Below are 27,845 nucleotides of genomic sequence, written 5' to 3'. Positions count from 1 at the left end.
CGCGCGGCCGCGACGAGCTCAGCGACGGAGGCCCGGCAGCGGAGACCCGGCCTCCGGAGCAGGCGCGACGCGCGGCCGCGCAGTCGCCAGGCTCAGGCGGGCGCCTGCGCACGAGCGTCCCGGCGCGCGAGCGCGCGGCCCGCGGGGTTATTAGAGGTGGAGCGCTGGCAGGGCGCGCGGCGGGAGGCGACCGCCGTGACGGCGCGAGCGTGGTCACGTGGCCGTTGGTCACCGCCGCCGCCCCCTCCCGCCCTGTTCTCTCTCAGGTCGGGCCGGGCCCGGCCGGTTCCGCGAGCGCACAGCAGACTGAGGGAGAAGAGGGGAGGAGGAGGAGGAGAATTCAGGGAATAGGAGCTGGGGAGCCCTTCTGCGCCACAGGTAACACAAAACGGTGATGATGACGATGATCGTCAAAAAGCCCAAGCCCCCTGGGCGCCCCGACTTCCTGCAGTGCGCCCCCACGTGCAGTGGCTCCCGCCCGGCCTCCCCTCAGTCGCTCAGGACAGGTTGCTCGTCCCCTCGCGCCGCGGTGCGGCCGCCGCAGCCGCCACGCCGGAAGGCCCGAGGCCGCTGCCGCCGCGGACCGGGGGCCGCCCGGGAGGTGGCGCGGGGCTGGGCGGCGGGAGGAGCGGGCCGGGGGGAGCGGCTGCTGCCCGCCTGTCCGCCTGTCCGCCTGCGGGCCCTGGGAGGCCGGGGCCTGGGCGGCAAGGCCGGCTGCAGCCGGAGCGCAGAGCCCGGTGCCCGGACTGCGGCGCTCAACTTCCTACTTGTAGATTTCCCGTTCTCTTTCGGGCCCCCGGCCGCCAGCTTCCCTCACAGGCCGGAAGCGAAAAGGACCCGGAATCCTTAAACCTTTAGGAGAGGGAAGGCTTTCTCTCACTTTTCTTCCACGCCAGTTGGTTCAGCTGCGAGAACGTGCAAGTTGAGGCCTTTGAGGAGAACTTTGCGAAGGATCAAAGTTGACTCACCCCGCCCCCTCCCCCTTTTCCTGGGAAAACACAAGTTCAGCATTGTTAAATATTCTCGGTTGAGCCACGTGAGCTGTATTTTAAGTTTACATTGTTTCGTTTTTATAAAAACAGTGATTATCTGCGAAGAGTTTCTTTTGTGCGTTCGAAACTGGACTAAATCCCCAAATTTCAACCTGCAGATTGCACTCGTTTGGGCCAGATTGAGCTGGAATTCCAAGACACATTTTCTTTTTAAGTAAAAATATCATCCTAATAATTCTATTAGTAGTGAACTGGTGTGCAAAATACTTAAAGCAGGAAGCATTAAACATAGGTATTGCTGAAAAATAAACATAAGAATACTTTTGGGATTAGAAGCAAAAAAATTATGTATTGATTATTTCTCCTTGGGCTTTTCCAATTCCACGGCTTGGTTATTTTCATTTCATATCTGAATTCACATGTAAATGAGCATTTTAAAATTTTACTGCTGTCTGCGGTAGTGTCACATAGAGCAGTGCTGGAGCCTTAATGTGCATAGGAATCACTCTGGTAGAAAGTGCACGTGCTGATGCAGGTCTATGCTACAGCTTGCTGTTCCACATTCTGATAGGCTCCTGGAAAGGGAACCATCCATGAGTAGCAAAGGTGCAGCTAACGTCTGAGTTAAGAAATAAAGTGATATGGGCATCCATGAACACGTTCCCCTTAGTAATTCACCTCTTAGTACAGGCGGCTTGGCAGAGTGGGCAGATGGCAGGCTGAGCTGAGGGCCCTTGCTTAGGGAGATCTGTGCAGCAGAGCAAGCAGGTGAGCATTCTAGGGGAGGGGTTAGGAAGAATCCAAATTCCATGTGCTGTGTGGTGCCTGCATCACGTGGCCTGTGACTTTTCTCATAGAAGCTTGGTGTAGGTCTAGCTGGAAGACTTGTTCAGCCGAGAGTAGTTTGTCTTATCAGCATATGAGCTAGGAATCATGGGTCTGTGAAGGGCCTGCCGAGGTGAAAGTTTGTTTTCTTGGTATTTTGTGGGAAGTACTGGGTGTATGCTCTACCTCCCTCAACTGCAGCCCAGCTGAATTGTGCATTCCTGAACTTTGGAGGCACACACACAATTGAGAGTTCTGTTAATGAGGATCTCCTAACAGGATTCATATTTTTTCCCTCATATAGTATTTCCTACTGTAATTGCAAACACTTAGAAGTGTCACACGTAACTTCATATGCTTGTATATACATAAAAATGGTTGTATTCAACATTTTAAGAGTTTTATGGAAGTATAATATCAACTACTTCTAATCCTACATTTTTATAATCTTTATTCTAGTCCTTACTTCACCATCATTTCTTGTTAGAGAATTTATGACTACTTTTGAAGCACTTATTAAGTGCCAAATATTGTTCCTTGGGCTTTAAATAACTTAGTTAATCCTCTCAAAACCTTTAAGGAAACAAACAGAAAGAAAGTCACATAGGCAGTTTCACATAGCTAACACAGAGCTGGGATTCCGGCTGGCTGACTCCACAGTACATGCTGTTAACAATCTTCTAAATATGCTGCCTTTTAATTATGAACTTATGATTTAGAAAATTAATGATACTGGTCTATACATTTTTCATAGTATTGTTAAAATTTGAGTTTTGGCCTGGTTCAGTCCTGCCTGTTGCTGGTATTTGGGTGACTGAACCAGTGAATAGAAGCTTGTTGTTTGTTTGTCTCTGCCTTTCAGAAAAATAAAACCTCAATACTTTGTACACATTTCTGAATGAGATTGAAATTTACAAAGGTTTAATATACTTCCATGTGTTTACTGAACAGTCTCAGAATTTCTAAATTTCAGTTACCTTTCTGTGTAGAAATGTCTGTTTCCTTTTGACTTGGCAGATTTTTCATTTCTCATCTCCTACCTGTGTCTGTCCTGTATTTCAACAACTATATGGTTGATATGTTGTGTATTTGTTATCCTAATATGAGGTTTTAGGGGTTGAGTGGGTTGTTCCTTTCTTAGTATTGTATTTTTTTTGTTTTTTTATTTTTTAAAGATTTATTTATTTGAAAGTCAGAGTTTCACAGAGAGAAGGAGAGGCAGAGAGAGAGAGGTCTTCCATCTGCTGGTTCACTCCCCAATTGGCTGCAACGACTGGAGCTGTGCCAATCCATAGCCAGGAGCTTCTTCTGGGTCTCCATTGCTGGGGGAGGGGCCCAAGGACTTGGGCCATCTTCTGTTGCTATCCAAGGCCATAGCAGAGAGCTGGATCAGAAGTGGAGCAGCCAGGTCTCGAACCAGCGCTCATATGGGATGTTGGCACTGCAGGCGGCGGCTTTACCTGATATGCCAAAGCAGTGGCCCCAAGTATTCTATATTTGCTACCCTAATACTTAGGTTGATTAGGTTACTGACTTTTTATTTGGCTAGTAAGGGCAGTTAAAACTAAACATTGGTCGTCATTATATTTTATATCATATGACTGAAAAAGTAAGAAGGACAACAGAATGCTATTTTCAGTTGAATAATTTGTTTCATAAAAATTAATAAATCATGCTTCCCACATTCCTTCTGCCCTCTTTTATATAAGGTTTATTTATTTGAATAGCAGAGTGACAGGCAGGGGGGTGGCTGGGAGTGGGGGGGGGGGAGAAAAAGAGAGAGAGAAAGAGAAAGAGAAAGAGATTTTCTGCCCACTGGTTCACTCCCACCATAGGAACAACAACCACATTTAGGCTAGGCTGAAGCCAGGAGCTAGGAGCTCCACCCCAGTATCTCACATGGGTAGCAGGGACCCAAGCATTTGGCCATCTTCTGCCATCTTCCCAGGGGTATTAGTGGGGAAGTGGACTGGAAGTGGAGTAACTGGGGCACCAGTTGGCATTCTGATAGTGATGCCAACTGTGGCCTAACCTGCTGAGGCACTCTCAACTCCCTTCTTAACTCAGACTGCTGAAATTTTTGTCTCATTGTCAGCATTAATCTAAGGAATCGGCTTATACAGCCAAATGGAGACATTTCTTTTAACATGGACAAATTACTAGAATGGCAGCATGTACAGTGTATGTACTAGAATTTGGGAAACAAAGTTGTGGCAAGTGAGACAGTGGAGGCTTGAAGGAATAGAGAGAGGGAGGAAGAGTGTCGCAGGGAGGGCCTTTGGGCTGCTCTTGATAGCATTGATTCTTTATTTCTGGGATAATGGTGAGTTTGGGAAGAAAGTATTAGCAAATCATGGCTGTAAATGTTTTCTCAAAAGTATTTTAAAGGGTAGTCATTCAATCTAGTGGTTAAGATACTTGCTTCCCACATTGGCGTTCCTGGATTTGAGTCCTTGTTGTGGCTCCTGAATCCAGCTTCATGTTAATGCAGAATTGCAGGGCTAGCAGTGATGGCTCAAGTAATTTGAGTTTTGCCACCCATGAGGGAAACTTGGTGCGGTTCCAGCTTTTGGCTTTGGCCTGGCCAAACCCTAGCTGTTGTTGGTATTTGGGGAGTAAACCAGTGGATGGGAGTACTCTCTCTCAAATAAGTAAAGAAATAAAATCACATGAAATGTTCTAAAAATGTCATATGAACAGTTAAAAATAATGTCTGTGCAATGTTTTAGTAACATTAACCATTACATAAATTGAGTGGTAAGAGGCTAGTTCTTTTAAAATTGTCCAAGTTCTTTTCCTTGTCTTTTATCTTTGGCTTTTAGGTTAGCATTAAGGTCCTTACTGTATGCTCACTTGCTGATTTCTCCATTTCTTTTTCTTTCTTTTTTCAAAGATTTATTTATGGGGCTAGCCTTGTGGCTTAGTAGGTTAAACCTCTGCCTGTAGTTTGTGTTGCCAATTTGTGTCCTAGCTGCTCCACTTCCAATCCAGCTCTGTGCTAGCTGCCTGGGAAAGCAATGGAAGATGGACCAAGTGCTTGGGCTCCTATACTGGTGTGGGAGACCCGGAGGAAACTCCTGGCTTCAGGTTGGCCCAGCTCTGGCTATTGCGGATCTGTTGTGGGTCTGCCGTGTAGGTGGCAGAGGCCCAAATGCTTGGGCCATCTTGCACTGTTTTTCCCAGGCCATTAGCTGCGAGCTGGATTGGAAGTAAACATCTGGGACATGAACAGGTGCCTATACGAGATGCGGATGTCAGAGGTGGCGGCTTTACCCTCTATGCTACAATGCCAGCCCCAGCCTCACATTATTTCTAGTATGGATAATCTGCAGTGTGGCTTATTGTATCCCTGTAATCAAGACAGACTGTATTTGAATGAACTGAATGGAAATTGTACATTTATTTGGGTCAAAAAAATACAGATTGTACATTTTAGATGAAAAAACAAAATTATTAATGCTGTTATCCCTTTGGAGAATTAATTATGAATAATTAGGGTTTGACGTCCTTCAAAACAAGGAAGTAGGGCTGTAGAAAGAAGATATGGTTGGGGCCTGCACCGTGGCGTAGCAGGTAAAGCTGCCGCCTGCAGTCCAGCATCCTGTGTGGGTGCCGGTTCAAGTCCCGGCTGCTCCACTTTTGATCCAGCTCTCTGCTGTGGACTGGTAAAGTAGTACAAGATGGCCCAAGTCTTTAGGACCCTGAACCCGCATGGGAGACCTGGAGGAAGCTCCTGGCACCTGACTCCTGACTTCACATCATTGCAGCTCCAGTCATTGGGTCACTGGGGAGTAAACCAGCGGATGGAAGACTTTTCTCTTGCCTTTGCCTCTGTAACTCTTCCTTTCAAATAAATAAATAAATCTTAAAAAAAAAAAAAAAAAAAAGAAGATATGGTGGCAATGTGATAGAACTGCTTTAAAATTTTCAGGAGTTGTTTTGTGAAGCCTAGGATGGGATTACCTTTTCTTTTTCTTTTTCTTTTGACTGATTTATTTATTTGAAAGAGTTTCAAAGAGATAGAGAGAGAGAGAAAGAGGGAGAGAGATCGAGATCTTCTGTGTACTAATAACATTCCCCAGATGGCCGTAGTAGCCAGCACTGGGCCTGGCTAAAGCCAAGAGCCAGGAGCTTCATCTGGGTCTCCTATGTGGGTAGCAGGGGTGCAAATACTTGGGCCAGCCTCCTGTTTTTTCCACTAGCAAGAGCTGGATCAGTAGTGGAGCAGCAAGCTTCACAAGGGGTGGCTCCACCGACGGTGCCACAATGTGGGCCCCAGAATCACTTTTTTTTTTTTTTTGATGTTTTCTTTGATTGAACTTTTTTTCCTATCTTACCTGATTCTTTTGCTCCTTAAAATAATTCATCTTTCTTTATTTTGCAGACCTGGTCTATACACTCTTACCCAAAATTCATGGTAGTATTTATGTCTCAGAAGTGAAAATTTGTGAGAATTTAGAAAATTAAGATGGTACATATGCTTTATATATATATATATATATATATATATATATATATATATATATATATATATATAAGGCTTCCTGTGGATAGGAGCAATCACCTCCTAATTGTACATACTAGTTTTCCCAATAAAATTATACAGGTTTATATTATGTGTAATAATAAAGACTGGAAAAGCCTCATATCAGATTGGGTCAGGTTTTATTGACAATTAGTGGCTTTTAAAGTTTTTAAACATTTTTTGGAAATGAAGATAAGGGTTTAAGTTTGTACATATACACACACACACTTTTTGACACACTGTTGTATATTTTACATATAACTGTACATACATGTAATTTTATGGATACAAGGGTGTGTCAAAGTTTTTGGGAAAATGGAAGTAAAAGAAGTTTATTTTGGAGCAAAACAATTGAAATTTCAGACATAGGTTTTTAGTAGTACATATTTTCCGTGAACTTTTTGAAGATCCTTTGTATGCATTGACTTGAATTTTTTTGCCCCCAAAATAAACTTATTTTTAATTCCATTTCCCACAAACTTTCTGAAGTACCCTTGTAATTACATTCATTAATCATAGTGCTTGTTTCTTCTATATAGATGGAGAAGGCCTGGAAAATAGGTCATGGCATGCAGTAGGTTCTCAATAAACGCCCATTAGTGTGAATGGAAGACATCCGAAGATAATCTTAACTCAGTCAGTGTTCAGTTATGCATGTGGTTTCCATGACTGACTCTATGAAAATGTTTAGAAATTATAGATTTATCATTTTTAACTATGTTGCCTAGAAAAGTGGGGTTACTGGGTTACTTTTTTTTTGTTTTTAAGATTTATTTGAAAGAGTTAGAGAAGGAGAGGCAGAGAGAGAGAAAGAGAGAAAGAGGTCTTCCATCTGAGAGTTCACTTCCCAGTTGGCCGCAACGGCTGGAGCTGCGCTGATCCAAAGCCATGAGCCAGGAGCTTCTTCTGGGTCTCTCACAAGGCGGGACTCAAGGACTTGGGCTATCTTCACTTTCCCAGTCCATAGCAGAGAGCTGGATTGGAATTGGAGCAGCCGGGTCTTGAACCAGAGCTCATATGGGATGCTGGCACTGCAGGTGGTGGCTCTACCCACTAAGCCACAGTGCCGACCCCATGGGTTACTTTTTTTTTGAAACATCATCTTAAAATATTTGAGGTGAGTATTTGATGATTTTATAACTTTTTCTTATGACACAAATTCCTTTTCTCCTGGTCATGAAGGCTACTTTTTTTTTTTTTTTTTTTTTTTTGACAGGCAGAGTGGATAGTGAGAGAGAGAGAGACAGAGAGAAAGGTCTTCCTTTTTGCTGTTGGTTCACCCTCCAATGGCCGCTGCGGCCAGCACATCGTGCTGATCCGAAGCCAGGAGCCAGGTGCTTCTCCTGATCTCCCATGCGGGTGCAGGGCCCAAGGACTTGGGCCATCCTCCACTGCCTTCCTGGGCCACAGCAGAGAGGTGGCCTGGAAGAGGAGCAACCGGGATAGAATCCGGCGCCCCAACCGGGACTAGAACCCGGTGTGCCGGTGCCGCAAGGCGGAGGATTAGCCTGTTAAGCCACGGCGCCGGCCAAAGGCTACATTTCTAATATGATTGATGTGCTTAAATTGGTTGAATTTAATTTTATATAATTTATGGCAAGCTAGTTGTGGTTCTAGAGGCTATTTCATTAAGTTCATGGAAAAATGGAATTAAAAGATAAGTTTATTTTGTTGCAAAATATTTCCAGATCTATGCATACAAGGGATCTTTAAAAAGTACACAGAAGGGCAGATGTTGTTGGCGGTGGATTAAGCTGCCACTTGGTGCCTTCTGTATTCCATATTGGAGTGCCAATTCCAGTCTTGGCTATTCCATTTCTGATCCAGCTTCTTCTTAATGCATTCTGGAAGGTGGTAGACGTTGGCCTAAGTGCTTGAGCCCCTGCCACACATGTAGGAGACGTGGATGAACTTCTGGGTTCCTGGGTTTGGCTTGGCCCAGCCCTGGCTGTTGTGGCCATTTAGAAAGGAATCAGAGGATGGGAGAGCTTTCTCTTTTTGTTTCTGTCTCTGTTTCTCTCTGTCTCTGTCTTTCAAGTAGGTGAAAAAAGAAAACCCATGAGAATATGTATTGTGAAAAAACAACGCATGGTTTTAAAAATATTTTTGGCACTAAAATTTTTCTTTTAATTTCATTTTCCACGAATATTTTGAAGTACTCTACTATGTGTCTAAAGAAAATCCTACTGTAGATGCATATATTCAGTCCAATAGTAACATTATGTTAGTTTACTCTGCCATTAGAACAAAGATTTATTTTTTTCTATTATGAAAAGTAATGCCTGAGACTGGCATTGTGGCATAGCAGGTTAAGTCACAGCATGGGACAATGGCATCCTATATGGGCACAGATTGAGTCCTGGTGGTTCTAGTTCCTATTCAGCTGCTTGCTAAGGCACCTGGGAAAGCAGCTAAAGATGGTCCCAGTGTTTGAGCCCCTGCAGCCATGTGGGAGACCCAGAGGAAGCTCCTGGCTTCGGCCTGGCACAGCCCTGACCGTTGTGGCCATTTGTGGAATGAACCAGCTGATGGAAGATCTCTGTCTCTCTATGACTCCCTCTCTGTAACTCTGCCATTCAAATAAAGAAATTAAAAGGTAATGTCTACTGTGGAAACTTTATAACAATAAATGACTGAAAAATAATTAGTCATGTGTTACATAACAATGTTTTGGTCAGCGACAGACCACATATACAACTGTGGTTCCGTAAAGTTATAATGGAGCTGAAAAGTTTCCTGTTGTCAAGTGATGTCATAGCCTAGTGATATGTGACTGTAACAACTTGGTACATTTCTAGTGTAAGGCAGTACTCACTGTGTGTGTGTATGGTGATGCTGGTGTAAACCTATAGGGCTGCAGGTTGTGTAATGTACAGTACATAATAGTTGTTAATGATAGCAAATGCCTACTACTGGTTTATGTATTTACTTTTTATTGTTATTTTGGAATGTACTCCTACTGATCACAAAATAGTTTACTGTGAAACAGCATGATGCAGGCCGCAGCCTCATATATCTCATTCTTGCTCTATCTCTTGATTGGATCCTCATATATCTCATTCTTGCTTTATCTCTTGATTGGATCAAAAGGGCTCATTCAACACTTAACATGCTGCTGCCCCAGTGCTGGCCCCTTAGGTTTTTATTCTTTTATCTCCTTAGAGCTAGAAAAGTTTTTTCTATGTGGTTTGGAAGAAAGAAGAGAAAACTGACAGGCTACAGAGTACAGGTTGTGCAACTTTGTGTAGCTTATTCGTAGTGTCAGATCTCCTGATGTTCTGGTCAGGTGATGTAATTTTGTACTCATGAGTGAGGTTTCTTTTCAAGGCAGATCCCTGCAGTGGTCTGCTTACCATTCTCTAAGCCACACTCTAATTGTCAGGTGGAGTACAATGAAGCCCTTGGAAGGTGTTCGACTCAGTGAAGGTGGGGCAGAATGGGCGAGGGAGGAATGGGGAAGTGCCTGGGATGGCATCTGCTTTATGGTTATCTTTCTGGATTCCTTTGGCTCTGCCTTCTTACTGATTTTTACTTCCTGTTTATCTCCAGATATACTTTGCTCTCATTCCTTCATACAGTAGCTCCCTGCCTCTTTTTGTAGACATTGATTAGGAGTGGTGATGATTCCCCCCTGTCTGGGACGTGGTCCTGATCACTCTTCCTTTCTTGTCACAAAACTACCTCAAAATGCTCTGGCCAGTGACAGTCATACTACCTTGAAAAGGGTGTGGTTACATGTTGACTAAACTTAGATTTCCTTATAACATAAAACCACTGATCGCTTTGGGAACACTAATGAATGAGAAATACTTCATAATGATAAATTGTCAGAGAAATTAGAATAGTAACTAAGAGATTGAGGATTACAAAGGAGGTAGTGAGTGAATAGTGTTTTAAAGAGGAAAAGGTTCTGACAAAACTTATTTTAGATCTCCAAACCTGATTTCCTCCCTGAACTTTTAGATCTGTGTGATTATCTGATGGACAACTCCACTTTTAGATGGCCCACAGGAAACACATATTCAGTATCTCTGTGATTGAATTTACCATTTTCTCCTATATAACCGATTCTCTGTCCCAAGTTTTTTATTTCAGTAAGTACCACCATCTCCTTAGTTGTACAAGCCAGAAATCTAGCAGACACATTTTATTGCCCTTTCACCCATCCTCATGAACAGGCATCAAACCCTGTGGCTTATACCCCTTGATTCCATTCTCTCTTCATCCCCCTAACTTTGCTCTGGTTCTGATAGTTGTAATTTCCTGTTTCTGTGAGGTCTGGTGTCTACAACCAGCTGATCTTTTTAAGCTTTCAGCTGATTGTCCTACTTTATGGCTATAGAACCTTGAATATTTTCCATTGTTTCTTTCTTAGTCTCATGTCTTCCTCTTCTGCCTCCCTTAAGCTGTATTTTGTTACAAAGTCCAGAATTTCGTTGTTTGAACTTTATATGTTTGCTTGGCTTGGGTCTGGAATGTTCTTTCTGTTTCTTCATTTTACTGACTCTTATGCGGTCTCAGCTTAAGTGCTGTTGTTCCAGGAAGCTTCTTTACGCTACACTAGGTCTATATTATGTTCTTCCTGTTTGGCCAGATACATTCTAGTGTCCCATTTATAATACATTATGGTTACCTTTTCTACTCATTAGTCTGTGTCTTGCTTTGTTCTGTGTGTGCCAGACCCTTTACATTCATCTTTATACTCATGCTTTTGGTGCTGAGCCTAGTAAAAGTAGATGCCTCATACCAGCTACTATTGTAGGTGCTAAAAATACAGCAGTAAATTAGAGATTGTTCTAGTTAACTGCTGTGTGCTAAAACACTTCAAAACTTTGCAGCTGGAAAAAACAGTAATATTTATTTATCTTTAATTTTATAATTTATGTAGGAGTCTGTAGGGGTAGCTTATCTGTTTCACCAGTGTCAGCTTAGGGGTCAGAGTATCTGCTTCCCAGATAGCCATTCATATGGCTGGAGGCTGATGCCAGCTGCTGTTCAGGAGCTTAGCTGCTGACCAGAGCACTTATATGAGTCCTTTCCATGTGGTCTGGACATGACTGGTGGCTTCTGAGAGGAAGTGCCAGTGAGAACTAGCATACTAAGGCAGAATGTACAAACAGTTTGTCTTTTTAAATGCTAGGCTTGGAACTGATAGAGCAGTATTTCTATTCTGTTGGGTAGGAAGACAGTCCAGGCTTGGGTGGTGGTGGTGGTGGGGGCGGGGGGAATAAACTCCATCTCTTGATGGAGAAAGTGAAAAGCAATTTGCAGTTAAATTTAATACACTACACAAACCTAAAAAACAGAAAGAAAATAATGTGCCCTTTGATATTATTCATATTATATGGTTTATTAATTTTTAAATTTTAATTGTATAACTCCTAAATTTCATCTTTTGTAAATCTTTATGCACTGATGATCTTACACTAAGTATATTTCTAGGATTGTGTTTATTGTATCAAAGGATATGTATAATTTAGATATTGGAAGTTAGTGCCTGTTTGAGTTCATTTTCTGTTACAATTAAATACCCAAGTCTGGGTAACTTATAAAGAAAAGAGGTGTCTTTAGCTCAGTTTTGGAGGCTGAGAGTTCAAATGGCATGCCACTGGCTTTCATGAGGGCTGCCTTACTATATACCTCCTGGTGGATGGCATGCCAATTGTGGGAAGAGGACACTTGGTAAGACAGGAAGCCACAGTGACTGGGGCCTCTGAGAACTATGTCAATCCCTTCTGAGAGTATACCACCAGTGAACTAACAGCCTCCCACAAGGCTCTGTCTCTTAAAGGCCCTACCCCTCTTAACATCCTTATTCTGGGAAGCAAGCTTTTAATACATGAACTTTTGGGAAGCACACTGAAATCACATCCTAACCATTGCACTGCCACATTGTCTTACAGAAAGATTGTAGTAATTTACACTCTAGTTCTTAGTGTAGGAGAGAACTCATTTGCCCATGACCTTGTTACTAGATGGAATTAAAATCATTGTTTTTGGTCAATCTACTATCAAAAATGGGTTGATTGCTTCTATTCTTATTTCCTTAAAGCTGTTTAAGCCTTTGTCCATTTTAGGGGGTATTTTTCTTGCTGATTTTCAAGAAGTCTTTGTTTATTGTGGCTTGCCTCTTTGCCAGTTTTATTTTGCAATTTCATGTTTTAATTTTATTTTTTTATGACAGGCAGAATGGACATTGAGAGAGAGAGAGAAAGGTCTTCCTTTTTCTGTTGGTTCACCCTCCAATAGCCCCCTCGGCTGGCGCACCGTGCTGATCCGAAGCCGGGAGCCAGGTGCTTGGTCTCCCATGCAGGTGCAGGGCCCAAGGACTTCGGCTATCCTCCACTGCACTCCTGGGCCACAGCAGAGAGCTGGCCTGGAAGAGGGGCAACTGGGACAGAATCCGGTGCCCCAACCGGGACTAGAACCTGGTGTGCTGGTGCCGCAGGCAGAGGATTAGCCTAATTGAGCTGCGGTGCCCACCCATGTTTTAATTTTGCTTATAATTTAGAATATTTATGACTAGCTAATACATTTTTATGTAGTTTGTATTACTCAGCGTGTTGGCACTGTAATGATATATCTGAGACAAACTGCATATGAAGAAAAGAGGTTTATTTAGCTCACAGTTTATAAACTTAAGGGCAGGATCCCTGCATTGGGCTCAGTTCTGGTGCGGGGCTGTCGTAGTCTCAAGCCCTAGGCTGGCCCCTGAGCAGCAGGGGTAAGGCGACGGGTCAAGTACACACCACAAGCACCCATGGGTTCTGTTGAAGCAGGAACCGCTTTATTGAGGAAGTGTTCAGGCTTATAAAGCTTACGAAGGACATGCGCAGTAGGGGAGCCAATCAGAGAAAAGGTCACGCAGTCATGGGTGGACCAGGCACAGGGGCACCTTAAGCAGAGTATAGGGATCACGCACTGTCCACGTGTCTAGAACTAAAGCCGGTGGTCTGCGGCAGCCGCAGACACACCCCTCGAACATCCTCCAGGTGCCATATTGTAACGGAGATTTTAGGCAGTGCCCAACATATCCCCCTTTTTGTTTTATATTAGAGAGAGAAAGAGGAATTGAGTGGAGAGTGTGCCTGTCTTAGGTTGGCCCCTCTCACTGGAATCAGCCCTTTAAGGAGCATGTCTGTCTTAGATTGCCCCCCTCTGGGGACCTTACCCGTCTTTGACTACTACTCCAGCTGTTAGGGGCTGTTCCAGGGGATCTTACCTGTCACTGGCTACCACCTCAGCAACGCAGGGTATGATGTATTATACCTCTACATCTTGGCAGTGGCCGTGGGCAGATATATAGGGTTCCCAATCTGGCGCTTAAAGAGCAGCATAACCCGGTTTTTGAGTGGCATACTGTTTTCAGACCACCATTAACTGGACTGAAGCGATGCAATCTTAGACAAATTTACAAGGACAATGGAGAGCAAGGGGCCCACAAGGGGGAGGAGATAAGGAAGCCATCCCCCAAGGCCCGACCACAGGTAACTAGAGCTTCAAGGTCTTCTTGGAGGGTCTTGATCTTGTCCTGGACAATGCCGGAGCGATTAGCATAAAAGCAGCACTCCTACCGCGGCAGCCATTGGAGGGTGAACCAACGGCAAAAGGAAGACCTTTCTCTGTCTCTCTCTCTCACTGTCCACTCTGCCTGTCTAAAAAAAAAAAAAAAAAAAGCAGCACTCCTGATGTACCATGATGATGCAGTCACAATGAGGCAGAGAGTCCAATATGGTCTTTTCATCCCCTGAGAGAAAAGAAAAATCACTCCTCGAGAGGGGGTCCTTCTGGGTGACATTTTTTGGCAGAGGGGAGATATTTAAGGTTTCTCACAGGTACCCATATGGGATTGGAATTCCCCTGAGGGAAGACACATCCAGATCCTCTACCAGCGCTTATCAGTGGTTCTGGTCCTTGCCAGCATCCCGTTAGGTTAGGTTTTTCCATTTTACCCTAATCGAAAGGTAGGGTACTTGGAGGAACCAATGTTTGTGAAAGGCTGACAAGGGCTGATGTTTTGGAAAATTTTTAAGGTGAGCATGGCCATTTGTATCTGGTCTTGTGGGGGTATGATTCCCCCTTTTTGATTTTATAAGTTGGTATTTTGTTTTTTGATGATTGTTTGTCCTTGTGGGTTGTGAGGAATTTTAGTAGAGTGTTGAATCATTTTACATATTGGCAGCACTTTTAATCCAGACATCCCGATTAGTTATTATCTCTGTAAGATGAGAGATATATCTTTTGACATCTCCAGGGGCCCTTCTGGAGATACCAAAAGTCCAGAGAATTTAAAACTTTGATTTTTAGAAAGTTTGCTGAAGGTGTCAAGAGAACTTAGAGTATCTGGTTAAAATAGAATTTTTTAACATCCTGAAATGACAGCCATTTATTTAATTAGGGCGATTTTAACACTTTTAGACCAGATTTAATAATGATATTTAACATAACTTTTTAAGACTTATTTTTTTTTATTAATTTAAACTTAACCGAGACAGTAGAGTACACAATAGATTACCTTGGCAGAACATGAATTTTAGGTCTCTTGATGTCGAATAAACCAGAAATAAAAACCTTGAACATAAGAGCACACGAAAGCATCACATAACTCAGAACTAGTTAAGAATCAAAAGCACCTAAATCTAGAAATGGCAGAGTAACCAATTAAGCAGACACTGTTAAAAAGAGACATTACAGTTTTTTTGCAAAAACAGATCTGTAAAAGAAACAAGTTTAAAGCATATCAAGGACATGTAAAGGCTTGTATACACAGAATTTACTCTCATTTTTATAAGACCACTTTAGCTGGAAAGTAAAAACATGAATACAACATTACTGAAACATTGAAGACAGGCAAATCCAATAAAACGGGAAACCTTCAAGACACGTGTAAACTCTCATCAGATAAGTTAGCTACAGCAGCACAGAAAAGAGCTGGTCATCAGCCTATGAGCCCATTGCTTAGGACAGGGAAACATATCTCAACTTAAGATTTCTGATTGGCTTATAGGAACAGTCAGGCATGTCTTTCATATTCACCTGTGAAGACTTAAGAGGTAGAAGTTTAGCATTAATTCACATTGAACAACACATTAAGGACAGAGATCCTACATGAGGAGTAAGTACACAGTGACTCCTGTTGTTGACTTAACAATTTGACACTCTTGTTTATGGCGTCAATAATCTCCCTAGGCTCTAGTCATGTGAATTAATGCTATAACTAGTACTGAAACAGTATTTTACACTTTACGTTCTGTGTGGGTGCAAACTGATGAAATCTTTACTTAATGTATACTAAATCGATCTTCTGTATATAAAGAGAATTGAAAATGAATCATGATGTGAATGGAAGGGGAGAGGGAGCAGGAGATGGGAGGGTTGCGGGTGGGAGGGAAATTATGGGGGGAGGGAGTCAATGTAATCCATAAGCTGTGCTTTGGAAATTTATATTTACTAAATAAAAGTTTAATAATAAAGAAATTTAAAAAATGAAAAAAAAGTGGTAGAAGTTTAATCCTAATTTCATGGAGGTAGTCTTGCTCAATAGCACCTGGTAAGGTCCCTTTTATTTACGCTGAAGCTGATCTGAAGAGGATCTTCTTATGAATGGCTTGCTTAGGAATTTCTAATGTTGGAGTTTTTGTTAAAAACTCCTTGATTCCTTGGAACACCTTTGCAGCTCCCCTGTCCCACACAGTGTCTGTTTCAGAGGCTTGTAAGCAAACACAAGGCTTAGAATCCAAATCCTGGAATCCATAACAACTTTTGTAGCTACCCTTTTCAGTACAGAGTCTGCATCAGGGCCTCTTTAAAGCTATACACAAAAGTTTGGAATGCAAATCTTGGACTCCAAATTCCATAGAATCCTGTCATCCGTAATTCCCAATATCGGAGCTTTTATTTAGAAGCTCCTTAGTTCTCTGGAACAACTTTTACAGCTACCCTTTTCAGTACAGAGACTGCATCAGGGCGTCTTTAAAGCTACATGCAAAAGCTTGGGATCCAAATTTTGGAATCCAAAGTGCACAGAATTTTGCCATTCTCAGAAATCTCCTTGGCTGCCTTTAAATATCTGACCCTAGGTCATGGCCATGCCTGCGTGGGTTCGGCAGGCCACATTGACTGGAAGAGAGTGCAGAGAAAGGCCGTGGGCCCCCATTTACAGGGGAGACTGCGCACACTGGGGCCTAGCAGGACTGGCCGTGGGGTTGGGTAGGCACGCTGTTTACAAGATGGCAGATGGCGACGAGCGATCCAAGGGAGGGGAATATGCATAAAGGGGTGGCCACATGGGTGGTACTAGGCCGAACTTCCCCTCTGTAATTGGAGGCGCGGTGGGTTGAGGCAGCGCTGGGCCTCTAGGGGTTACCACACACCTGAAGGCGCTGAGTTTTAACTGCCTCTGGGGATTTATGAGCCTCCTTTCCTCATCAAAGGCCACCCAGCCCATCTGTTTCCTATCAACTGGCTTAGGTGTGCAAGATTTTTTGTGTGGCTTTAAGCCTTGAGTCTTTAGTATATATCTCAGCGCCTTAGGCGCTGGGTCCTCAAACTTAGTATGAGATTGCCCCATCCTTTCAGGGATACCTTACCCCGAGAGCCTCAATTAGCCGCATCCGCCGGTACTTTTACTTAGGCCGTAGTTAGTCCTTCTTTAGGGTTCATTCGAGCCTGTCATGCCCCACGTTGGGTGCCACTTGTTGGAGTCTCAAGCCCTAGGCTGGCCCCTGAGCAGATACTAAAATGTTTATGATTTCATGAAGTAGGTGTTTAGCCCAGTAGTTGAGATGCCTGTGTCCCACATCTGAGTGCCTGAGTTCACCTGGCTCGGGCCCCTGACTCCACTTTCCTGCTAATGCAGATCCCAGGAGGCAGGACTGATGGCTGAAGCAGTTGGATTTCTGTTACCCACAATGGGAGACCTGGACTGAGTTGTGATTTCCTATTTTTATATTTCCTATTTTTATATAAGTCTAAAAATAATATTTTGTATATACAGAATATAAGGATCCAAATTTATTCTTCAAATGGCTAGACAATTTTTGTGGTATCTTTTATTGAATAACTTACCTTTTGTACACAGATTTGAAACACCACCTTTATTAAATTCTGATTGCTCATATGTTCTTGGATCTAAAAGTTCTATAATCTTGATTTTATTCCATTGAACTGTGTCTTCATGCATCAGTAATAATTTCCTGTAGCTTTTAACATCATCATATCTCAGTAGGGCTAGATTTTCTGTATTATTCTAATTCTGAATCTTTTTGGCTGGTCTAACATGTTATTTTGATGATATCTGGTAGTTTTTCATTTGATAGTCTTTGTTTTTCTATTTAGAAAATATTCACAAATATTGGTGAATTTTACCTCTTTGTTTCTAATATTTGTACCTCTTATTTTGTTAGCTTATCTAATTCCTTTCAGAAAAATTCTAATGGATTGTTTTGGCAGTCTGACCCCTTGTTTTGTATCTGACTTCAGTTGTATATTTTAAATATTGTTCTATTAAACACTGTGTTGGCTTTGATTAGGATGTGTGTGCTCACACATTTGTGCTCTTTAAAATCATATATTATTTTCTATTAGGAATAAATTTTGACTCTTTTAATATGTGTTTTGGCTGCTCTTGATATAATCATATTCTCTCCCCTTCATCCTGCATATGACTATAATGTCAAATTAATTCTTAGGTTCTTGGAATAAGCTTTGTTTATAGTATATTTCTTTTAAATATATTATGGGTTTCTACTTAATATTTTCTCTTGGATATTTGCAGCTTCTATGTAAGTCTCAGGCTTATAGTTATGGGTGTTCTTTCTCAGATTTAGTGTTGATATTATACAAGTTTTATCAAAACAGTAGGGAGGTTTTTCCTTCTCTGTGCCCTGAAACACTTTAAATAGCATTGGATTGAAAGAATTCTCCTATTTGTCTAGGTCTGGTGCTTTTTGTGGAGTTGCACTTTATTTTCTCAACTTCTTCCTTGGTTATGTATTAATGTTTTATTCCTTGAATCAATTTGTTTAATTCAGATTTTCCTGGTTATATGGTTCATTTTTTTCTAGATTTGTTGATTAGTGTAATTTAATCAATAAGAGCTTTTTCTTTATGAGTCCTAATTTAATGATTATTCCTTATAATTCCATTTCTTGGAAGAGATAAGACTGAACTCAGTTTTCCTTGTATCATTTTTTTTCAACACACTGGCTAAGCTTCCAATAGTTTCAAATACAGAACTTTTGTACATTTTACATATATTGCTCGTGTGTGTATGTGGGTATGTATGTATACATCATTAATCCAATAAATTTCACAGCAATTATACATTCTTATTTCAAGATTTAATATCAGAATCTCATCCATTTCTTAGTAGTCTTATGATAGGATTGATCTGATAGATTTGGCAAAATTGTATCCAAGACAGTACTAGTGAATCAAATGGATGAAGACTTGTTTCTTACTGTGTCAGTGTGTTATCTTCCCAGAAAATGAAATTTTAAGAAACTGAAATATAAAAAATGAAACTTTTTGAAGTTAAAAGCAGGGTAATTTGCTCATTTGTGTTACAAAGAGTCATTTCCCAAAAGCAACTAGAAATACTGAATAAAATATACTTAAAATGTTATTCCTAAAAACTAACATGACAGTACGGAATTACTAGACCAAAATGTGTGTGAGAGCAGGAATTCAGAGAAGTTAAGTAAAATATTAAGACTGTTTTTCTTTGGAGGAAATTTGTTACATTCTGGGGAACTTTGTTTTGTAGGCCTCACAAGTGATAGGAGATAGAAATTAAAGCCCCAGGGGCCGGCGGGTTAAAGCCCTCGCCTGAAGCTCTGACATCCCATATGGTTGCTGGTTCTAGTCCCGGCTGTTCCTCTTCCAATTCAGCTCTCTGCTGTGGCCTGGGAAAGCAGTAGAAGATGGCCCAAGTCCTAGGGCTCTGCACCCACTTGGGAGACCCAGAAGAAGCTCTGCTTCAGATCGGCACGGCTCCAGCCATCGCGGCTATCAGGGGAGTGAACCAGCGGATGGAAGACCTTTCTGTTTCTACCTCTCTCTGTAACTCTTCCAAATAAATAAAATAAATCTTAAAAAAAAAAAAATTAAAAGTCCCAATTGGCCTAAGGTGAGGAGTCTAATGGGGAATCCCCTTTCCTGTAAAGCTAGAACTCCCAAGAGCTATGTGTTTAGAGCATGGATGACTCAAGATTAAGGTACTCCCTTGCTTTTTTGCTCATAGGAGGTGGCAATAAATTTTGCCGTGAAATGGGATAAAGTACATATTCTAACTAATTATAATTACAGCCCTTCCCTCTCCTCTATTTGCACCTTGAATTCATGTCACCTACATGGTCATAAAATACCATCAAGGTGTGGATTTAGGGTCTGGTGTTGTAGCACAGTGGATTAAGCCACCCTGCTTGCAATACCACCATCCCATGTTACAGTGCCAGTTTGAATCCCTGCTCTGTCACATCAGATCCAGTTTCTTGCTAATGTTCCTGGGAAGGCAGCAGAAGATGTCCCAAGCGTTTGGACCCTTGCCACCCAGGTGGGAGACTAAGGTGGAGTTCCTGGCTGCTGACTTTGACATGGCCCAGTCCTAGCTGTTGCAGCCCTCTGGGGAGTGAACCATTGGGTGGAGTTCTCTTTTTGTCTGTCTTTCTCTAACTCTGACTTTCAAATAAATAATTAAAAAAAAAAGATGGAAAATATTTGCAGACTTGAAAAAATCTGAACAAAACTAGGAGTGAAAATATAATCATAATGAAAAAACTCAGTGGGTGTGGTTAAGAGCACATTAGATATGCAACTAAAGAGACTTAATGAACTAGATACAGAAGAGAAGAAATTATCCAGAATGTATCATAGATAAGGAAATGGGCAAAAAGAAACATATATATTGTGTATTTCGTCAGTTTTCTAAGAAAGAGAAGCAATGGGAAAGGAGGAGGAAGTGTTTAAAGAGATAATAAATTTGAGAAGCTGAGAGAATTGCAAGCAGAGTAGTTTAAATGAAGTATACATGTGGGCGTGCCATATTAAAATAGAGAACACCAGCAACAAAAAGAATATCCCGAGAGTTGCCGGAGAACAAAAGACAGATTACCTTCAAAGTAGCTGAGGCAGTTAGATCAATAAGGGACTGCTCGGGAGCAGAAATGGAAGCCAAAACTCAGAGTGACATCTTAGTGTGCTGGAAAAAAAAATTGGCAACCTAGAATTCTCCCTCTAAAATAAAGACATTTTCATAGTGAATTTTAAAATATGAAAACATGTATAGATAAATATAAAAATAGATTTTTTTTCTGATTGCCTCTAGTATTTATGATGAAGTCCTCTAACAATTCTGAGCTTCACATAATTCTTTAAAATTTGTTTATTAGTAAGCAGATACCATTGGACAGTACTTTTTCTAAAAGATTTATTTATTCATTTGAAAACCAGAGTTACAGAGAGAGACAGACAGAGACAAACATCTTCCATCTGCTTGTTTACTCCCCAGATGGCTACAATGCCTGGAACTTCCTTTGGGTCTGAGTACTTGGGCTCTCTCCCACTGCTTTCCCAGGTATATTAGCAGGGAGCTGGATCAGAAGTGGAGCAGTTAGAACTCCAACCAGTGCTGATATGGGATACCAGTATCACGGGTGGCAGCTTAACTCAGTATGCTACAACACTGCCCCCTGGACAGTATTTTTACAAGTATATTACTCCAGTTATTGGATTTTTGTTTGGAATATTCCATGATATTGTGGGAAGTCTTTTGTGTTAATGGATCTCTTAGTCTTTCTGTCAGTCATGTAATTCTTAATACTCATATTTGGAATATTAAAATGTTAAACAAAATTTTGTCCTAGTAGTCCCAAAAGTAGATACTGGAAATGGCTTTACCCACTCTTTGCCACCTCCTGTCCCAAATAGAAAAAAATCATATGTGTTTCTAAGCCAAGAACAAAGCTTCAGTAATGAAAAATTCACCAAATAAACCTTGGTTAGGTCTGGATTAGAATCTGACTCTGTCAATTAACTAGTGGTCAAGTGACTTAACCTTTATAATACTTAGTTTTCTACTTGGTAAAATAGAAGTGAGGCTACCTTACATTTGTAGAAAGTGCTGAGTACAGTCTGACTCTAAGTGGGTTCCCAATACATATCAATTTCAAAATTGTCACTGCTGAGTAAATTAGAAGAGTGAATTGAACTTGGTAAGGAATTTGTAATTGTGTGTTATACCAATGATACAAACAATTCATCTTACTTTTGTTTTTTTTTTTTTTTGAAAGATTTATTTATTCGAAAGAGTTAGAGAGGTGGAGAGACAGAGTGAGCAAGTGAGCTTCTATCCGCTGGTTCACTTTCCAAATGGCCACAACAGCTGAAACGGGGCCAGGCGTAAGCCAGGAGCCAGAAACTCCATCCAGGTAACCCACATGGGTGGCAGGGGCGCAAGGACTTGGGTCATCTGCAGCTGCTTACCCAGAAGCATTAACAAGGAACTGAATTGGAAGTGGAGTAGCCAGGACTTGAAGTAGTGCCTCTGATATGAGATGCTGACGGTCTAACCCACTGCGCTACAACGCTGGGCCTCTGCCATATTTTTAATATTAAAAGAGTTAAGGGGGCTGGCGCTGTGGCTTAGCGAGTAAAGCCACCACCTGGAGTGCTGGCAACCCATATGGGCGCCAGTTCTAGTTCCAGTTGCTCCACTTCCAGTCCAGCTCTCTGCTGTAGAAGATGGCTCAGACACTTGGGCCCCTGCACCCACATGGGAGATGTGGAGGGAGCTCCTGGCTTTAGATTGGTGCAGCTGCTGCCATTGAGGCTAATTGGGGAGTAAACCAGCAGATAGAAGACAGCTCTCTCTCTGTAACTCTGCCTTTCAAATAAATAAATAAATCTTTTTTTTTTTTTTAAAGTTGAGGACACTGATAGTAGTGATAAAATGTTATTTTAAAGGCAAGAAAATGTCAGACTGTGGCTTTACTTGTTAATTTGTTGGTTAATTTTGCAGAAAGTCGCATGTACATGTTGCCCTCAGGTCAGACGGCTTCATTTGTTCATGACACTTAGGAGAGAGGCAGTGGGTAAGAGGGCAAGATGAAATCAGTGACTTTCTTTAAAAATTTGAAGAGATCGCTGAGGCTACTTACAAACACATTGTGATATTTCTGTCTCGAGGTTGAAGCTTATAATGAGGTAGTATGTGGTAAACCTGAAGATTTTAGGAATTTAGATAAAAATGGTTATAGAGCATATACTTAAAAACTTTCAGTTTTCAGAAGTTAAATTCATTGGCCTCCAATAATTTAGAATAATAGGCAGCACAGTACTTGAAGTAGTATTTGAATTGAGAACACCCATTTCTGTAAATATTTCAGATTTAGGTTTTTCTTTTTGTTTATAGTGGAGACATAGAATGTCTGAGGTCAAATTACTTACATATCTTGCAAGTTATTTTCTGGTCTTTTATTCTTTACTCAACTTCTAGGTGTTTTCCTTCATTGATTAGTGATAACTATGTAGAATTGATCAGCTGATTGCATTTAAAACCACACTTCGTATTATAGTAAAATTTAAAAATAATAAAGACAATCCCGAAGCGTTTATATTTGAAACTCAACATCATTTTTAGACTATTGGTTCCACGAGTATGTTATTTGCAACTTTTGAGTTTATTCATGTTACAGAGATATTAAAAACAAATCAGGCATTTCTTATGTTTCAAGAAGTTCTAGGATTTCAATCAAATATTTTGAAACTGATTTGGGTAAAGTAATGACACAGCTCAAAGTACACATATGCACAAATGCTTCCTGTTAAATATCTTAGATGTTTTAATTTTCTTGATTTACTTCAGACACTCATGTGATGTAGAACTTGAATGGAGAAATTTTTGTGCAGTTAGATCATGTGATATTAGTATTCATGCTGTGCTGCTTTTGATCTTGGAGGTAATCCCTTGTAATCATAAACTTTAAAGAACATTAAGATTATACTTTCTAAGTTGATATATTTTGCATTAGTAAAAATACATAGGATTAGAAAAGACACTGTATAAAACTCATGTAGATTTTTTTTCTTGTTTACATTTGGCTTTGTATTTCATATTTTGAGCTTTGGTTGTTTATATGCCACTGGCTGGTAATTAATTTTTAACTAGTGACTGTTCTTTGTGTAAACTTACAGGTTAAATTTGAATGAGTATCTGATTTATCTTTTACGTCCTCTAATCTTTTATATTTTGAAAATGATTTTTTTCATCTTAGTCCTCAGAGGAGCAAAAGTTACTATTTTCTTTAAAGATTTATTTATTTATTTATTTATTTATTTATTTGAAAAGCAGAGTTACAGAGGGAGAGAAAGAATTTTCCATCCGTTGGTTCACTCCCCAGATGGCCACAATTTCTGGAGGTGGGCCAAGCCAAAGTCAGGAGGAAGGAACTCCCACATGGGTGCAGGGGCTCAGTGTCTTCCACCATTTTTCCAAGCACATTAGCAAGGAGCTGGAACTCAAACTAGCATCCATTCGGGATGCCAGCTCCTCAGCCAGTGGCTTTACCTGCTATGCCACAGCACCGGCCTCAAGTTACCACTGTTGTTAAGTTGGATTTATTCATATATCTCTTCAGTGCTGTTGTTTGACATTTTTTCAAAACTAATATAATTTTTAGTTACAATTGTATTTTCACATTTTACAATGCTACTAAGAAAACAGGTTAAACAAAATAAACTTTAAAGTTCATGGATTTTTTTTAGTTCATAATAGTCATTTAAAAATAGCACTAGACAAATAGGCATCTTTAGTAATGATTGGGCTTGCATGAAAAACAGTGTGCTAACAGGTTTTGCTAGGTTACTTTTGTGGTGCTTTGTTGAGAAAACATTCCATTTTTGACATATTAAATATGAGAGTACTTCAGAAAGTTCATGGGAAGTAGAATTAAAAGTACCATTTTTCATGAACTTTTTGAACACGCTAGATTTTTAGTGGAAAAACAAAGTAGTCTCTCCTAAAGGGCTTTAACAGTGTGACTGATTAGTGTAGAAGTTGGTAGAAAACTGTAATTTGTATCATTATAGTTTTTTGTCTTATTCTTCATAAAAATGATGCATAAGATACTTTTTAGAAATCATTGCAATATTGAGAGGATCAATGGAAAATTTAGTGAAACTTTTTTATAATGTAGTTCATTATATTGTAAAAATTTTAATATTTGGTGATACCAAGAAATAATTGTCAGTGTTGTGATAATGACATTGTGGCTATTTAAGAAGAATCTGTAGTTTTCACCTGTTCTGAATATGTAGGGATGAAATGATAGGAGGCCTGGGATGATGAATAAATAAAGAAAGATTTTATAATTTGATGCATCTGGGTCATGTCTCTCTAAGGGCTCATTATACTTTTTTCACTTCTTTTGTGTATGTTTATGAAATGATATTATAAAAATCAGTTAGAGGTTACCAGGGATTGGAAGAGGAGCATTGGAGAATTATTGTTTAATCAGTTAGTTTCTGTTTGGGATGATGAAAGTTATGAGCAGGGGTAGTGGTGATGATGGTATAACATTGTGAATCTAATTAATGCCACTGAATTGTACAATTAAAACTTGTTAAAGGAGCCAGCATTGTGACATGGTAGGTTAGTTGCTACAACACAAGTATCCCTTATTGGAATACCAGTTCAAATCCTGGCTGCTCGGCTTCCAGTCCAGCTTTGTGCGAATATGTATGGGAAGGCAGAAGAAATGGCCCAAGTGTGTGGGCCCCTGCTATCCATGAAGGAGACCAGGATGGAGTTCTAGACTGCTAGCTTTGGGTTGGCCCAGACCTTGATTTTGCAGCTATTTAGGGAGTGAACCAGTAGATGGAAGATTTTTCTCTTTGTCCATCTCTCTTTACCTCTCCTCTGTCACTCTGCCTTTCAAATAAATAAATAAATCTTTAAGAAGTGGTCAAAATGGTATGGATGTGTTTTATCTTAAAAATCAACAAAAATAGGCCGGCGCCATGGCTCAACAGGCTAATCCTCCACATAGCGGCGCCGGCACACTGGGTTCTAGTCCCGGTCGGGGCACCAGATTCTGTCCCGGTTGCCCCTCTTCCAGGCCGGCTCTCTGCTGTGGCCCAGGAGTGCAGTGGAGGATGGCCCAAGTCCTTGGGCCCTGCACCCCATGGGAGACCAGGAGAAGCACCTGGCTCCTGCCATTGGATCAGCGCGGTGCGCTGGCCACAGTGTGCCAGCCGCGGCGGCCATTGGAGGGTGAACCAACGGCAAAGGAAGACCTTTCTCTCTGTCTCTCTCTCTCACTGTCCACTCTGCCTGTCAAAAAAAAAAAAAAAAAAAAAACAAACAAAATAGGTACATTAGTAACTTTAATTCTCAAGACCCCTTGTGTTTTGGGGAAAACCTTTGAAGGCATTGTAGTGCATGGGAGGAGGCAGAAGAGGAAGGAGGAGGGTGAACAGAGGCTGCCTACTTCTCTGAGTTGGTATCTTGCTCCAGGGGAATATTTAGATATTTGGGGCTGGGAAGATTGGAAAACTAGCTCTCCAGTTTTTTTTTTTCCCTCTTTTCCTTTCTTTTGGTGTGAAGAAAAGGAGGAAAAAGAACTCATGTCATATCAGTACTCCCATTGCAGGGTTCAGGTATAGAATAGAGTTCTAATCACCAATTAGTGGTTTGTGAAATCAGTGGGATATTGACACTGTTTAAAAAATAAAAAATAAAAAATAAATCAGTGCCCTGTACATAGTAACTGTATGTGTGATTACTATGGCATTTTTGTTTTGGTTATAAAACATATATTATATAGGGTTATGATATAAAATTACTTTTTTTTTTTTAAAAGATTTTATTTATTTATTTGAGAGGTAGAATTACAGACAGTGAGAGGAAGAAACAGAGAGAAATGTCTTCCTTCCGTTGGTTCACTCCCCAAATGGCCACAACAGCCAGAGCTGTGCCGATCCAAAGCCGGGAGCCAGGTGTTTCCTTCCAGTCTCCCATATGGGTGCAGGGGCCCAAGCACTTGAGCCATCCTCCATTGCTTTCCCAGGCCATAGCAGAGAGCTGGATCAGAAGAGGAGCAGCCGGGACTAGAACCGACGCCCACATGGGATGACGGCGCTGCAGGCGGAGGACCAACCTATTGTGCCACGGTGCCAACCCCTAAAATTTACTTTTTTTTAAGAAGATTTATTGGAAAGGCAGAATTACAGAGAGAGAGAGAGAGAGACAGACAGACAGAGAGAGATCTTGCATCCTCTAGTTCACTCCTCAAATGACCACAACAGCCAGAGCTGGGCAGATCAGGAGCCAGGAGCTTCTTCTGGGTCTCCCATGGGAAGTGCAGGGGCCCAAGTACTTGGGCCATCTTCCTCTGCTTTCCCAGGTGCATTAGCAAGGAGCTTAATCAGAAGTGGAGCAGCTGGGTCTCAAACCATTGCCCGTATGGGATGTCTTTGCTGTAGGCAGTGGCATTACCTGCTACACCACAGTGCTGGCCCCATGATATAAAATCTACTTTTTAAGATGGGAGAATTTTCTTTTTTTTTTTTTTTTTAGTGGCGTGTTATGATGGCCTTGGAGCAACAGAAAGTGAATGTAAAGACCTATACAAGGGGACTTGGATAGTAGTTTAGCATTTCACCTTATTTTCATACATTAATCAGACAGCTAGGAAGAACAGTTGACCAAGAAGATTTGAAAAGCTTTTCTGTCAGCATTTAATGAGTAAGCCATGTACAAACTGAAGGGAGCAGGTAGGGTAGTGGCTTGGATATTCTGATCTCATATTATAGCCTATGATCGATGAGAAATGTATGTTAATTGATAATTGTGAACCTTTTGAAATAGGTCCTTATAATCTTTTTATATGCAAAACTCGACAGTAGATTGTTGGTAATGTTCTCTTTCTCTCTTTTAAAGATTTTATTTATTTGAGAGGCAGAGAGAGAGGGAGAGATATAGAAAGTCTTCCATCTGGTGGTTCATTCCCCAAATGTCTGCAGTGGTTAGAGCTGGGCCAGTACAAAGCTAGGACCAGGAGCTTCTACAGGTCTCCCCCATAGGTGCAGGGACCCAAGTACTTGGACCATGTTCAGCTGCTTTCTCAGGGTATAGCAGAGAGCTGGGGTGGAAGAGGAGCATGCCCGTATGAGATGCTGGTGCCTCAGGCAGAGGCTTAGCCTACTATGCCACAGTGCTGGCCTAAGTAATGCTTTTTTTATACAAGAATTGTTTATGCTGAAAAATGGAGAAATCTTTCTAATATGAAATAAAGATTCCTTAAATTATTAGCTAGTGATTCTTATATTGAGTTTAAAAAAAACCACAAATTTTCTGGTTTATTTTTAGCTTGAAATCACTGGGATATTATTCCAGGGAAAGCAAGGGAGAATAGTTAATAGAGGCCGGCGCCGTGGCTCAACAGCCTAATCCTCCACCTAGTGGCGCCGGCACACCGGGTTCTAGTCCCGGTCGGGGCACTGGA

At 41.2% G+C, this 27,845-nt stretch overlaps 1 protein-coding gene across 1 annotated transcript in view; it reads left to right on the top strand.

Annotated features, from left to right (window-relative positions):
• The first annotated feature begins 236 nt into the window (after positions 1–236).
• Positions 237–27,845, top strand: part of TBC1D5 (TBC1 domain family member 5) — a 625,580-nt gene continuing 597,971 nt past the window's right edge. Inside the window, exon 1 of the mRNA XM_062215140.1 lies at positions 237–378. The gene's annotated coding sequence lies outside the window, so the exon portion shown is untranslated. The remainder of the gene's footprint in view (positions 379–27,845) is intronic.

This window comes from Lepus europaeus, chromosome 2 (assembly GCF_033115175.1).
Source record: "Lepus europaeus isolate LE1 chromosome 2, mLepTim1.pri, whole genome shotgun sequence".
Lineage (NCBI taxonomy): Eukaryota > Metazoa > Chordata > Mammalia > Lagomorpha > Leporidae > Lepus > Lepus europaeus.
Note: the sequence above shows the minus strand (reverse complement) of the source record. Positions and strands in the feature narration are given on the sequence as shown.